Raw genomic sequence first — 14,089 nt, 5'->3', positions numbered from 1 at the left:
AGTCAGTGGTTACTGATTTAAGGGCTTCTCCAAATAAATAGGCTCTTAGACTTAGAGTATGACCATAGAACAATACCCTCATTTACGCTGATGAAGAAATTGAAGTCAAGGGATGTTAGTTATTTGCCAGTGAGAAAATTAGGGGGAAAATAGGGGAAAAAAGATGGGAAAACCATGGTCTTCGGAGTCAGTCCATTTCATTTTTACACAGCTCTGATCATCATGATCATTAGATAGTTAAATAATAACATTAAGAATAATTTTTTTTCCTGGCTGCTTCTAGTTCCACCTTCTGGTGCCGAGGAGAACTAATGTGATATTTCTTCCACATGACAGCTCTCTCCATACTTGAAGATAGCTATCATAGCCTTATCGAACAAATTTAAAAAAGAGAGTGCCATCCTTCAAAGTTGTCCCATTGGGCAGTTATAACCTTATTCTAAGGATAATACCATTGCTCCGATTGTTTTTGAAGCTCTTCTGTTGGAATTATCTTCAGAACTTGTGGGACCTTCTTCTGAATACTGTTCCTAGTGGCAAATCATCCTCCCTTGAGGATGGTAAGCTGCTTGTGAGAAGGCATTCCTGGCCTTTATATCCTCAATGTTCAGCTCAGTGCCTGTCACTTAGGAGGGACTTAATTAAGAAGGGACTTAATTAAGAGTTGTAGATCTATTAAATTGATTTTTGGAGACAGGCATATCACTTGGAACCAAGTCAGATAAATAAGGTGGATAGCCAAGCTGGCAAATGCTGTGGGGTTTTTACAAAACAAAGTTTGACCCAACATATTGGAAAAGACTTTTCATCTGGTGAGGAAAGAATTCCAAAAGAGGAAATCCCCCCCAAAACATTTAATTTCACTTGTTTCCTTTTTGTCTCCCCTCCCCTCCCCTCCTCTGCTCTCCTCTCCTCTCTTCTCCTCTTCTCTGCCTCTTTTCTCTCTTTCTCTTTCTTTCTCCCTCCCTCTCTGTTACTCTCCTCTATTTGTCTTTCTATCACCTATCTGTATGTTTCTATATCTGTATATCTATCTATCCATCCATCTAAACAAAGGAAGCATCACAGGAATAAGTGTAACTTTTTAAAAAATTAATTAGTTAATTTTTAGTTTTCAACATTCATTACCACAAGATTTTGAGTCCCAAATTATTCTCCCCATCTCTCCCCTCCCCCCATCCCAAGACACCATACATTCTAATTCACCCTTCCCCCAATCTGCCCTCTCTTCTATCATACCCCCCTCCCTTCCTTTATCCCCACCTTCTATCTTTTCTTGTAGGACCAGATAGATTTCTATGCTCCATTACCTGTATTTCTTATTTCCCAGTTGCATGCAAAAACAATTCCCAATATTTGTTCCTAAAACTTTGAGTTCCGACTTCTCTCCCTTCTTCCCTCCCTATGCATCCCCACTGAGAAGGTGAGCCATTCAATATAGGCTATACTTGTGTAGTTATGCAAAAGACTTCCATAATAGTCATGTTGTGAAAAACTAATATATTTCCCTCCATCCTATCCTCCCCCCCATTTATCTATTTTTTCTTTTGACCTTGTAACTTCCCAAAAGTGTTTACTTCTAATTTCTCCCTCCTCCCATTTGCTCTCCCTTCTATCATGCCCCTACACCCAATTTATCCCCTTCTCCCTTACTTTCCTGTAGAGGAAGATAAATTTTCATACCAAATTGAGTGTGCATGTTAGTCCCTCCTTGAGCCAAATGTGATGAGAGTATGCTTTCACTTTTTCCCTCTGGCCTCCCCTCTTTTCCCCTCCATTGAAAAAACTTTTTCTTGCCTCTTTGATAAGAGATGGTCATTGATTGATCATTTTTCCCCCTGAAGTATTATACTCAGTTTTGTTGGGTAGGTGATTCTTGGTTTTAATCCTAGTTCTTTTGACTTCTGGAATATCATATTCCACACCCTTCAATCACTAAAGGTAGAAGTTGCTAGATCTTGTGTTATCCTGATTGTATTTCCACAATACTCAAATTGTTTCTTTCTGACTGCTTGAAATATTTTCTCCTTAACTTGGGAACTCTGGATTTTGGCTACAATATTCCTAGGAGTTTTTCTTTTCAGATCTCTTTCAGGAGGTGATTGGTAGATTCTTTCAATATTTATTTTGTCCTCTGTTTCTAGTATATCAGGGCAGTTTTCCTTGATAATTTCATGAAAGATGATGTCTAGGCTCTTTTTTTGATCATGGCTTTCAGGTAGGCCCATAATTTTTAAATTGTCTCTCCTGGATCTATTTTCTGGTTCAGTTATTTTTCCAATGAGATATTTCACACTGTCTTCTATTTTTTCATTCTTTTGTAATTTCTTGGTTTCTCATAAAGTTATTAGTTTCTGTCTGCTCCATTCTTATTTTTAAAGAACTATTTTCTTCAGTGAGCTTTTGAACCTCCTTTTCCATTTGGCTAATTCTGTTTTTGAAAGCATTCTTCTCCTTGTGGCTTTTTGGGCCTCTTTTACCATCTGAGTTAGTCTATTTTTAAAGGTGTTATTTTCTTCAGCATTTTTTTGGGTCTCCTTTAGCAAGTTGTTGATTCACTTTTCATAATTTTCTTGCATCATTCTCATTTCTCTTCCCAATTTTTCCTCCACCTCTCTTACTTGTTTTTCAAAATCCTTTTTAAGCTCTTCCATGAGCTGAGATCATTGCATATTTATTTTGGAGGTTTTGGATGCAGAAGTCTTGACTTTTATGTCTTCCTCTGATGGTATGCATTGTTCTTCCTCATCCAAAAGTATGTTAGAAAATACCTGTTCACCAAGAAAGTAAACTTCTAGAGTCTTATTTTTTTCCCCTTTTTGGGCATTTTCCCAGGCTGTTACTTGACTTTTGAGTCCTTTGTCAATTGGAGGGTATATTCTAGGGACTTGTAAATTCTCAGTTCCTCCAAGGTGGCACAATCAAGGGAGAGGAGTTACTCCTCTCCTGGCCTGTGCACTGGTCTGGGAGCAACCCCAGGCTTTTCTGTCCAGGATCATCTTCAAAGTCTCCACCAGCTCCACCACATCAGCACTCTTCCTCACCCCAGGGTTGCCATTCAGGGCTGAGATCCAGATCAGCCACTCAGTTCCCCCATGGGCTTTTAGTTCGAGGGCTACAAAAATGTCTACAAAAATTTGCTGCCACCTGGGACTGGGGCTAGATTGTGTTTCCTTCTCACCCAGGTGAAAGAGCTTTCTCATTGACCTTTGAAGCTGCCTTTGGCGTTTGTGGGTTGAGCAATCTGGGAACCATAGCTGCTGCCAGGGATTCCACACCCTGAGACCTGCTCTTGTCCTGTCCCTGCCTTGCCAAGCAGCCAAGGCTAGGCTGCACTCCTCTCTGAGTCTGGTGTGATAGACCTTTCCTGTCAGCCTTCCAGGCTGCCTTGGGATGGAAATCTCTTTCACTCTGTTGTTTTGTGGCTTCTGTTACTCTAGAATTTGTTTAGGGTCACTTTTTACAGGTAGTTTATGGGCTATGCAGGGAGAGCTAGAGTAGGTGCGTCTTTCTACTCTGCTGTCTTGACTGTACCTCAAATGTAACCTTTTAAGAGGAGTATTTTGAAAGACAATCCTTCTGAGACAATTCAATTCAATTCAATTCAACAAGGATTTATTGAATGCCTACTCTGTGCTTTGGTTAGCTTTGGGTCATACAAAGGAAATACTGAAATAGTCTCAGTCCTCAAGGAACTTATATTCTGTAGCTAGATGGCACAGTGGATAAAACATAAGACTCAAAGGAAGGAACACCTGAGTTCAAGTCTTGCTTCAGATACCAGCTGTGTAACTCAGTTTCTTCATCTATACAACAGGGATAATAATAGCACTTACTTCTCAGGGTTGCTGTGAAGATAAAATGAGATAATACTTGTAAGGTGCTTTGTAAACTTTAAAGTGCTACATCAATTCTAGCTATTATTATTACTGTGGAGGAAGTCCTGGTCTTGGACTTGCCTGCCATGTGACCCTGGGCAACTCACGTAACTCTGAATGTGCTTCTGGGTAGATGTGAATGCATTACAAGAGGAGTTTCCACGTAGAAAGTTTGTATCTTTAAGAAATCACAGATCTTCTGCTTTTTTCTCAGTTCCTCCAAGGAACTTTTGCTCATACCCATGTGGATGAAGAGTTGGGGCAATTACTAATAGTTTTTAAAAGAAATCTGATCCCTCTTCTGCCACAATTTATACCTTGGAAAATTCCCAAACATCCCTGGAAGATTTTGGAGAACAATTGAATGGTCATGTGACATCTGCCTCTGGTCCTGTATGAGTTTTGTAATTTGGTTGTTCCCAGGCTCAATCATATCTGAGTCCTACTGGTCATTTTTCCCCTCTCAAAAGGAACAATTACTGATTGCCCATTCAGATATTCTTCCTTTCTTACTTCATTGATTTATATTATATTATGTTATGTCACGTTATATCGTATCATATTTCATTACATTATATTATACAGTTTTAAAAAATGCTTTCCTCTCAATGGCCCATACACTTGAGTAAGTTTCTAGAGTTCTACATTGCTGTGAACTCAGTGGGGTATCCCAGGATCACATGTGCCATAAATGTTCATCAGGTTTAGAAACCAGGTTCTGACTCCATGAGTAGCAATCATAGGATTGTAGGATTTAGAGCTAAATAATGAGTGGGGCAGCTATTTGGCACAAAGAATAGAACGTTAGGTCTGGAGTCAGGAAGATTCCTCCTTTTGAGTTCAAATCTGGCCTCAGACACTTACTAGACCCTGGGCAAGTCACTTCACCCTCATCTATAAAAACGAGCTAGAGAAGGAAATGGCAAACCACTCTAGTATCTCTGCCATGAAAACCCCCAACAGTGTCCTGAAGAGTTGGGCACAGGTGAAATGACTGAACAACAACGTATAGAGTATTTAATCACATTGCCTCGATTTGCAAGTGAGCAACCAGAGACCCACAGAGGTTGAGAGATATAATATAAACATAATGATCAAATGAGAAATGTAAAGTGCTTAATACAGGGCCGGGCACAGAGTAGGTGCTTAGTCAATGCTTCGCTTCCCTTCTTAGGCAGATCTGGGTTGGAAGAATGACCCACTGTGGCTTCTCCTTGGATTTCCTGACCACTTCTCGTTTGGGTGCCCTGCTTCACTCTTTGTTTTACTGATCTGACCTGTGTTACTTCCTCCTATATTGCTATTTCTGCTGGTCTCAGTAGCTCACATTTATACAGCACCCGAGGGTTACATATCCATAGCCACATCCTCTATTTTGATCTAGTTTTATATATCCAGCTATCGTATCTCAGATCTTGAGTGGTCTAACTGGGATTCAGATCCAAATCCTCTTATACTATACCCAATGAGCATATCACACGTATATCTATACATCTGTATACATGTACATGGACACCTGTATTTTCTACCTAGAGGAAGGATACCTACCATTTTTAAGCATTTTGTTTTCTCTACTCATCATTAATGGCCTTAATCTGTTTTCCTTGATAATTTCATGAAAGATGATGTCTAGGCTCTTTTTTTGACCATGGCTTTCAGGTAGGCCCATAATTTTTAAATTGTCTCTCCTGGATCTATTTTCCAGGTCAGTTGTTTCTCCAATGAGATATTTCACATTATCTTCCATTTTGTCATTCTTTTGGTTTTGTTTTGTGATTTCTTGGTTTCTCATAAAGTCATTAGCCTCCATCTGTTCCATTCTAAGTTTGAAAGAACTATTTTCTTCAGTGAGCTTTTGAATCTCCTTTTCCATTTGGCTAATTCTGCTTTTGAAAGCATTCTTCTCCTCATTGGCTTTTTGAACCTCTTTTGCCAGTTGAGTTAGCCTATTTTTCAAGGTGTTATTTTCTTCAGCATTTTTTTGGGTCTCCTTTAGCAGGGTGTTTAATTGTTTTTCATGCTTTGCTTGCATGTCTCTCATGTGTCTTCCCAGTTTTTCCTCCATCTCTCTAACTTTATTTTCAAAATCCTTTTTGAGCTCTTCCATGGCCTGAGCCCATTGAGTGGGCTGGGATACAGAAGCCTTGACTTCTGTGTCTTTCCCTGATGGTAAGCATTGTTCTTCCGCATCAGAAAGGAAGGGAGGAAATACCTGTTCACCAAGAAAGTGGCCTTCTATAGTGTTATTTTTTTTCCCTTTTCTGGGCATTTTCCCAGCCAGTGACTTGACTTCTGAATATTCTCTTCACACCCACTTTGCCTCTGGATCCTCCCAGCCAGAGATTGGGGTCTGAGATTCAAATGCTGCTTCCCAGCCTCAGGGCTTTGGGTGGGGGCAGGGCTGCTATTCAGTGTGAGATCAAGTTCAGGTGCTCAGGTGGGGGCAGGGTCGCCTCATGGGCTCAGTTCCCTCAGGGGGTTTATGCAGAGACCTTCAACAATGGATCCTGGTTCCTGCCTGCTTGGGGAGCCCTGGTCTGCTCCTGCCTCAGCTGTTGCCTCCTGAGGGGGCCTGAGCTATGGGGGCACCCCACTCCCCTCTCGACCCACCAAAGAGACTCTCTCACCTACCCTCGTCACCTGTGGGGGGAGGGACCCATGTGGCCGCTGGAGATTCCGTCCCTGAAGCCCGCCCGGATCTGCTCCTCTCGGCGCCGCATGGCCAAGGAGGGCTGGGTTCTGGGTCCGCAGTGCGAGGACCTTTTGTGAGAGGTTTTCAGGCTCTCTGGAACAGAAATCTTGTCTGCTCTGTTGCTCCATGGCCTCTGCTGCTCCAGAACTTGTTGGAAGCTCTTTTTTACAGATATTTTATGGGCGGTGGGTTCGGAGCTAGTGTATGTGTGTCTGTCTACTCTGCCATCTTGGCTCCGCCCCTAAATGGCCTTAATCTGAAAAAAAAAATGTGAATGGCAGATGCGAAAGATCACAGTTTATTTTCTTTGCAATTCAGTCTTGATTTATTTATTTCAAGGCTAGAATTTCTTTTAGCTATGGAAAATATTTAAAAACCCAGACCAAAGGGTCATATTTGCAGTGATTCAGTGATGGTGTGGAACCTAGAGTGGTGGGACATGCCTGTAGACCAAACTCCAGGGGAGATGGAGATTGGTACATTTCTGGAGTTTTAAGCTGCTGTGAGCCCGATGGGATGTCTGTACCAAATGTGGCATGACTGTGGTAACCTCCTCTGATGGAGGAATACCAGGCTGCCTAAAAAGGGGTGAATTGGCTTAGATCAGAAATAGAGAAGATCAAAGATCTAGAACTCCTAAAAGGTGGGATTGGACTAGTGTGGATCTCTTATATGTCCAGCCTGTGTGAGATGGGGGAGACCCAGTCTAATAAACCAACCAACCAACCAGCAAACCAACCACAGCCACAACCACCATCACTACCACCACCACAACAGCAAATAAACAAATGAAAAATATAAAGGGCATTGGTTTTGGAGTCAGAGATCTCAGCTGGAATCCTGGCTCAGCTATTTATGACTTCTGTGACCTTGGGCAAATCACTGAACCTCAGTTTCCTCTTTTCAGAATAAATAAGGGAGTGAAGGGATGAGCCTTAAGGCCCCGTCCAGCTCTAAACCTATGTAATATAATTCAGAATTGAAAACGATGACTTATAAAGGATAACCCATAGAAGTTTATGTTTATATCACTCTCTATTTACACTGTTGTCCTGTCTCAGAGAAACAAAGCTTGGAATTCATCTTGCCCCTTTTCTTTCCTTAGCTTTTCAATTTTATTCACCTGTCAACCACACCCTGTCTAAATGGGCTCAGCAAGAGCTCATTTCATTAATGGTTTCTGATCCTTTAAAGAGTTATTTTTTTGTGTTATTTTCATCTATACACATCAAATAGTGACTAGAGAAAGTTGTTGTTCTTTGGGAAAATGGTGAAATCTCATTGTTTTTCATGCAGATGATTTAAAGTTGTCTAAAATCACCCCCGAGCAAAGACAATTGGTAAATTGTGTGTGAGTGTGTGTGTGTGTGTGTGTGTGTGTATAATATATATGTGTGTATTCAATTGACTAATTATGTTTATATTCACACAATTTACCAATTGTGTGTGTATGTACACACACATATGTGTATATATACATAGAGGCCCCCACAAAAGATCCTACTCATACATGTGTAACAGTGTGACCTCTTTAAGAAGATGGGTAATAGCTAGCCCACACAAATTTGCCATAGAATGAGCTGCCGTAGTGCTCCTGAGGATGACAAAACTGCCAATCAATGATAAACTTAGTTCCCGGTTTGACTTGGTCTTCTCCCACTTCTCTGTTTTGGGCTTCCTCTGAAGCTTTGTTCCTCACCTAACTTCCGCTCTTGCAGCCTGAGAGTACAAAACTAGAAATAAGAAGACCTGAGTTCATATGCTGCTTCAGATACTAACTCACTAACTGGATGAAACTGGACAAATTGAACCCTTAATCTCTTTCTTTGTGCCCCAGTTTCCCCTTCTATAAAATGGAGGTGGTTGCTGCCTCCCAGGGTTGTTGAGAAGCTCAGATGTGTGTAAAGTGCCTAGAAAAATTTTAAGCATTGCATGAATGTCAATATAACCCCTCTCCCAAGGATGTTGCTATGGAAACTTTGGGAAGCGAGAATGTCAAGAAAGCAAGCAGAGTTAAGACCTGATGGAGCAGCAGAGTGGCCAGGAAGATGGGAGACTTGGTCTCATGCACCACCTTTCTCACCCCCAAGTCTTAAACTGCAAGGGGAATCCTGTTGGCTGTTTGTAATGGCTATTAAGCTGTATAACCATTTGTAATTGTTCATGGCCACACCTATTACTGTGCTGCTTGGAATGAAGAGAAGGAAAGATTACCCGAAGGGGAGAGAAGATTTTCTTTAGCCCAGGTTGAGGGGAGCTGACTAGAGAGAGAATTTCTGCCCTTCTAGTAATCTCTGAGCTATCTCTACTCCAGACTGCTTATGAACCCAGGGAGAGAGTAAAGAAAGAAAGAAGTCAGTAGGAGTCAGAGGTTGGGATCGGTGCCTTAGTACAGGTAATCAAACATTCTACACATGGCACCTAGCCAAAAGTCCACCAGGCTACATCAGCTTAAAAATTAATTGATAATTAATTAAATGATAATTACTACTACTACTACTAACTACTACTACTGCCACAGCTACTACTGCTGCTGCTACTACTACTACTACTACTACTACTACTACTACTGCCCTCTCATGTAGGAGGGTGCTGGTAGAGGCCATTCATTAGAAATGTCTCTTTATGCCTTACCACATAAGTGTTGGACTGAGTACAGACACCCAAATGGCTTTGGCCCTACTCTTAGAACCCCAGCCTTAGAACCCCCAAAATATAGTGATCCATCAACTTCCGCTATCTCAGAAGCAGAGACTATAAGTATGCATCACTGTGGTAGGTTCAAAGAGACATTCTCAAGTGGGAAAGGCATTAGGGGATAGAGCATTTTATTAGTCATATTAATTAAAGTTGGGATGTGGGATATCCCCCTATATACATATGTAAACACATATGCAAACATACACACACACACACACACCACAGTGTCCCAAAAATCTTAGTGAGGTTTCAAACTAGTTTAAAAACATTAATGCACTAAGACTGTTGGGACATGCCATGTGTAAATTTTGCACACACCTATACATGGCTGTAAGTGTATGTATATACATAAATACATACATATGCCACTGTGGTCAGAATCTAGCCCTGATGTCCTGTTTTCCTAGTTTGTGATCAGAGGAAAGAGAACAAGACCTTTTCCAATGCTTCCTGGTTCTCATGCTGATCTTTTGCCATGAATGCTTTTCACCTGTGGTGCCTTGCCAAACCCAGCACTCCTCAGCAGACACATGTGGAGAGGTGGCTTCCTTTGGGTCACAGGTGTTTAGAGTATTTGTGGTTTATGCAGATTTTCCTGATTAAATAAATCACTCATGTTCATTATCACCATGTTATATGATACAACTGGTCATTAAACGATTTGGTCCTTCAGGAAGGAGATCAGAGAAACAGGGGAGGGGGTGGGGGGGAGCTTGTGAACCTTCCCTTGAGTAGGCTTAACTTGAACCAAGGCTGAGAAGCTTGGGGGTAGCTATATTTTTCAAACTCAAAGATCACTGCTCATTCTCTGTGATTAATATGGAGGCAAGTGACAGAAGGACCTGAGGCTTGGTAATGTTGAAAACTTCCTCTTATTTGGGTTGAAGAGGAAACTACATGTCCACCTGGAAGGTTATAGAATCCTACTCAACATGTAGAGAAGTGAGAAAACTGAGGGATAGAGTTGAGGAGGGGTTTTTAGAGGGCTGTGTGAATTGGGATTGGAGAGGGTGAGGGACAGGATGGAGGGGGACTTTTGGAGGGGTGGATGAAGTGGGTGGTGAGAGGGTAGGAGGGGAAGATAAAGTAATAGGTATAAGGTAAAGGCTAAGAAAGAAAATAGTGAGTAAAAATAAGATGGAGGGAAATTCCCAAATAGTGATTATAATTTTGAATATGAATGGGATGTTTATAGCAGCACTCTTTATGGTGGTAAAGAACTGGAAATTGTAGGGATCTCTAGCAATAGGGGAATGGCTGAACAAGTTATGGTGTACGACTGTGATGGACTGCTACTGCACTAAAAGAAAGGCAGGGAAAGATTTGCATGAAATGATGAAGAGCAAAGTGAGTAGAACGAAGAGAACACTGTATATGGTAAGAGCAATATTTTTTTTAAGAAAGACTTTGAGTGACGAAGTAATTTTGATTATTAGAAATACACAAATTAAAAATAAAGGACATATAAGGAAAGATGCTATCTGTATCCAGAGAAAGAACTGATAAATAGAAATATGTATATAATAATTTTAAATATATATACAATACACACATATAAAATCATATATGTTTACATGTACACATACATATGTATATACGTACACACATACTTATTCTCATGTCTCATGTTAGCCATCTCTAGGGTGGGGGTGGAGAAGAAAAAAGGGGATAAAAGAGAAATTGACATGATGACTGTTGTATATTTAGAAGGAACAGCAAGTTGTACACAGCAGATTTGCAGTTTCATGTGCAATCTTTTTTTATTGTATTGTTTTATGGAAATGCTTGTTTTTGTCCTATGAATTGAAAAGAAAAAAAAGGAATTATTGCTAAGACCAGTCAAGAAACTGAAGACCTTAGGGGCACAGTTGCTATCTTCATCATTGCTCAGCTGACTGAAGACAGAAACTTTAGAAGAGAAAAGTAGACTTGGGTAGTGAATAGGAAAAAAACCCCATTTATTTGGAATATGTCAAATCCAATCAAGAGAATTTCAAATGAAAATGGAGAGGGAGGAAAAAATTACCCAGAAGAAAAGCAATAGAGGGAATCAGTAACTCATATCCCTAAAGATCAAGTACTAAAACCCACAGCCTCAGATATACCACATGAACAAAATAGGGATGAGAAAGTAAATGTGGTAATGTAGACATGGGCAAGTCATCATCTCTCAGTGCCTTACTTTCCTTATCTATAAGTGGGAATAAAAATATCTGTAGTATTTGCTGCAAAAGGTTATTATGAGGTTCAGATGAAGGATATAAAGTGTTTTGTGAATCTTACTATGTTATGTTAATGTTAGCTAAGATGATGATTGAGGGTGATGCTAGAGATCCTAATGGAAGGAGACAAATTTGACCTCAGTCATGGCTCATAATCAGAATACGACTATGGAAAGAAATACTTTATTCAAAAGGAACAAAATAGATACAATTTAGCTTGTACCTTACCAATAATCTTAGATTTTTAGAGGTTATGGCAATGGCAACAAGAGCAGTTAACAGCAAATAAATCTAAAAGAGAAGCATGGTCCTGTATTAATAGTGGCAGAAATACTAAGGCTAAGGACAAGCTAAAACCGATGATAAATGCAAAGGATGACCAAAAGGACTTTTCTTCTATTATAAAGGCTATGCCAGGGGCAAGACAGAAATCAAAGACAAGCTAGCAGTACTGTGTAAGGTCAAAATGGGACAGTGGTAATGGATGACAAAGAGAAGACAGAACTATTCAACTCCTACTTTTCTTTTGTTTTCTTTTGCCAAGTAGAGTGGTCTTTGGACTAAGAAAGATATATTTTAAAACATGGTTAGCTGTGAGTTGAAACCAAAAATAAGTGAGGAAATCTTAAGAGAGTAAGAACTTCAATATCCTTAAAGAGTTCAAGTCATTAGCTGTGCACAAACTCCATCCCAAAGTACTAAAAACATTGTCAGACAAGATTGCACGGTGATCTTTGATAGGTTTTGGAGAATCAGAGAATCTTTAACTAGATAGACTAGAATGATGGGCTGAATTAACATGAAATTCAGTAGAGTTAAATGCAAGGTCTTCCAAGAGGATTCAAATAACCAACTGCCCAAGCGCAGGGTGAGGGCAATGAGGCCAGTGTCTTAGAGCTGTAAGGCATATCCCATCTGCTATTTAATTCAACCCATCCTTGATCAAGGATTTCCTCTACAACCTGCAGAAAATGATCATCTGCTTAAAAACTTCCAATGAGGGATGGATGTGATTCCACTTTGGGGAGAGTTCTGACTGTTAGTATGCTAGTTCCTCATTTTGAGCCTAAATCTCAGCTGCTTTTACTTACTTCTCTTGGTTGTGCCCTCTGGAGCTACATAGAACAAATCTAATTTGTCGTACTCATGACAGCCCTTCAAATATTTGAAGACAGTTCTTACGTCCTCCGAATTTTTCCCTTCTCCAGGCTAAACATCACCAGTTCTTCCATGTAAAATGTAAAAACATGTAAAAACAATCTGGATATTTAATGATGGAAAACCTAGTTAGCTGTGTGGTAGAGTGACCAATAAACTCAGCATGATCTTAGATTGAATTAATAAAGACAGTGGTTCCACCTGACAAAAAGCAGTAACTATAAAATGAAAAGAGATAGACTGGGAAAATATACTTGCCATAACAATATCATAAAAAGGTCTGACCTCCAGAGCTTACAAGAAACTGAAACATAAGAGTAATATATGCCACTACCCAGTGGTGAAATTTTCAAGGGACATCAATCAATCAATCATCAATTGATCAACATTTATTAAGTACTCTGATGTCTCAGGTGTTAAGATTTGGAGCCACTATGCCATATAAAAAAGTATTAATAGTCCCCAAAGATCACATCAATGCAAATCAAGACATCTTTAAGATGTCATCTTACTGCCTCTAAAATAACAAAAATAATGAAAAATAAAAATGATCACTGTTACAAAGAGCCAGAACTAAGTGTAGGCAAGGTAGACAGCCCCTGAGGGGCTAACATGGAAAGGAGCACCATGAAGGATGCATTTATTATTAATTTGTTGTTCCCTCCTGGTTCATACATCCATCCCCGACTCTGGTTAATTGCTTCTTCCACTTCTTTGGGGTTAAGCCTATGACTCACTCAACACGTGAGTTCCTCCTGAATCATGTTATTGCAATTGTACAATACTGAGTTCTTAAAACATATGAGTGTCTGTATACATAAGTTTCAAGCAGAAAAAAGGGGAGTGCTTCATCACAAACTCTCAGAAATCTCTGTATGGTACTTAAATCAATAAAGCATTGATTTAACGCTTACTCTGTGCCAGGTGCAGTTGTAAGCTCTGGGAATACAGTTACAAACAAACAAGATAATCTTTACCCTCAAGGAGTTTATGTTCTGTTAAAGGTAGAGAACACAGGGTAAGCTGGAAGAATGGAAGGGCGTCATGGAAATAGGCAAGAAGGGACATAGAGACTTGATTCTGATTGTGATAAGGTAAAATCTCCCCAGATCCTGGGGCAGAATCCAAAGTTCTGGTGGGGAGAGGGTAGGTGGAGATGAATGTGCTGGCCAAGTAGCATGGTGTAGAAATGGTGGCTGGGAAGATATCATTCCTACACAGCTTTCCTTTTGGACTTCATCATGAAATTTACCATCTTGTGAAATGCATCAACCCTGAAATTCACACCTCATTAGTACCCCATGTCTGGGCGCTCCTCCCACTTCTGATCTGACAGGGTAGAGTGTAAACATCCTAGAGTTCTTTCCACAACTTCCATTTAAGGAGGTGGTATAGGGAGTCTATCCCATCATTTCCGATCCTGCTATACTCCTGGACTT

The 14,089-nt window shown here is 40.2% G+C and overlaps 2 long non-coding RNA genes across 3 annotated transcripts in view; one reads left to right on the top strand and one right to left on the bottom strand.

Annotated features, from left to right (window-relative positions):
- LOC140530917 (uncharacterized) overlaps nucleotides 1-14,089 on the top strand; it is a 1,083,438-nt gene that overhangs the window by 870,609 nt on the left and 198,740 nt on the right. The window lies entirely within an intron of this gene.
- LOC140530938 (uncharacterized) lies at nucleotides 3,594-6,503 on the bottom strand. Its single transcript, XR_011976188.1, has 2 exons — nucleotides 5,427-6,503; nucleotides 3,594-3,848 (listed from the first exon to the last, which is right to left on the bottom strand). It is a non-coding gene; the product is annotated as an uncharacterized lncRNA (long non-coding RNA).

The sequence above is a fragment of the Notamacropus eugenii genome, chromosome 3 (genome assembly GCF_028372415.1).
Source record: "Notamacropus eugenii isolate mMacEug1 chromosome 3, mMacEug1.pri_v2, whole genome shotgun sequence".
Classification (NCBI taxonomy): domain Eukaryota; kingdom Metazoa; phylum Chordata; class Mammalia; order Diprotodontia; family Macropodidae; genus Notamacropus; species Notamacropus eugenii.
The sequence above is the reverse complement of the archived record's forward strand: the minus strand, read 5'-3'. Positions and strand labels throughout refer to the sequence as shown.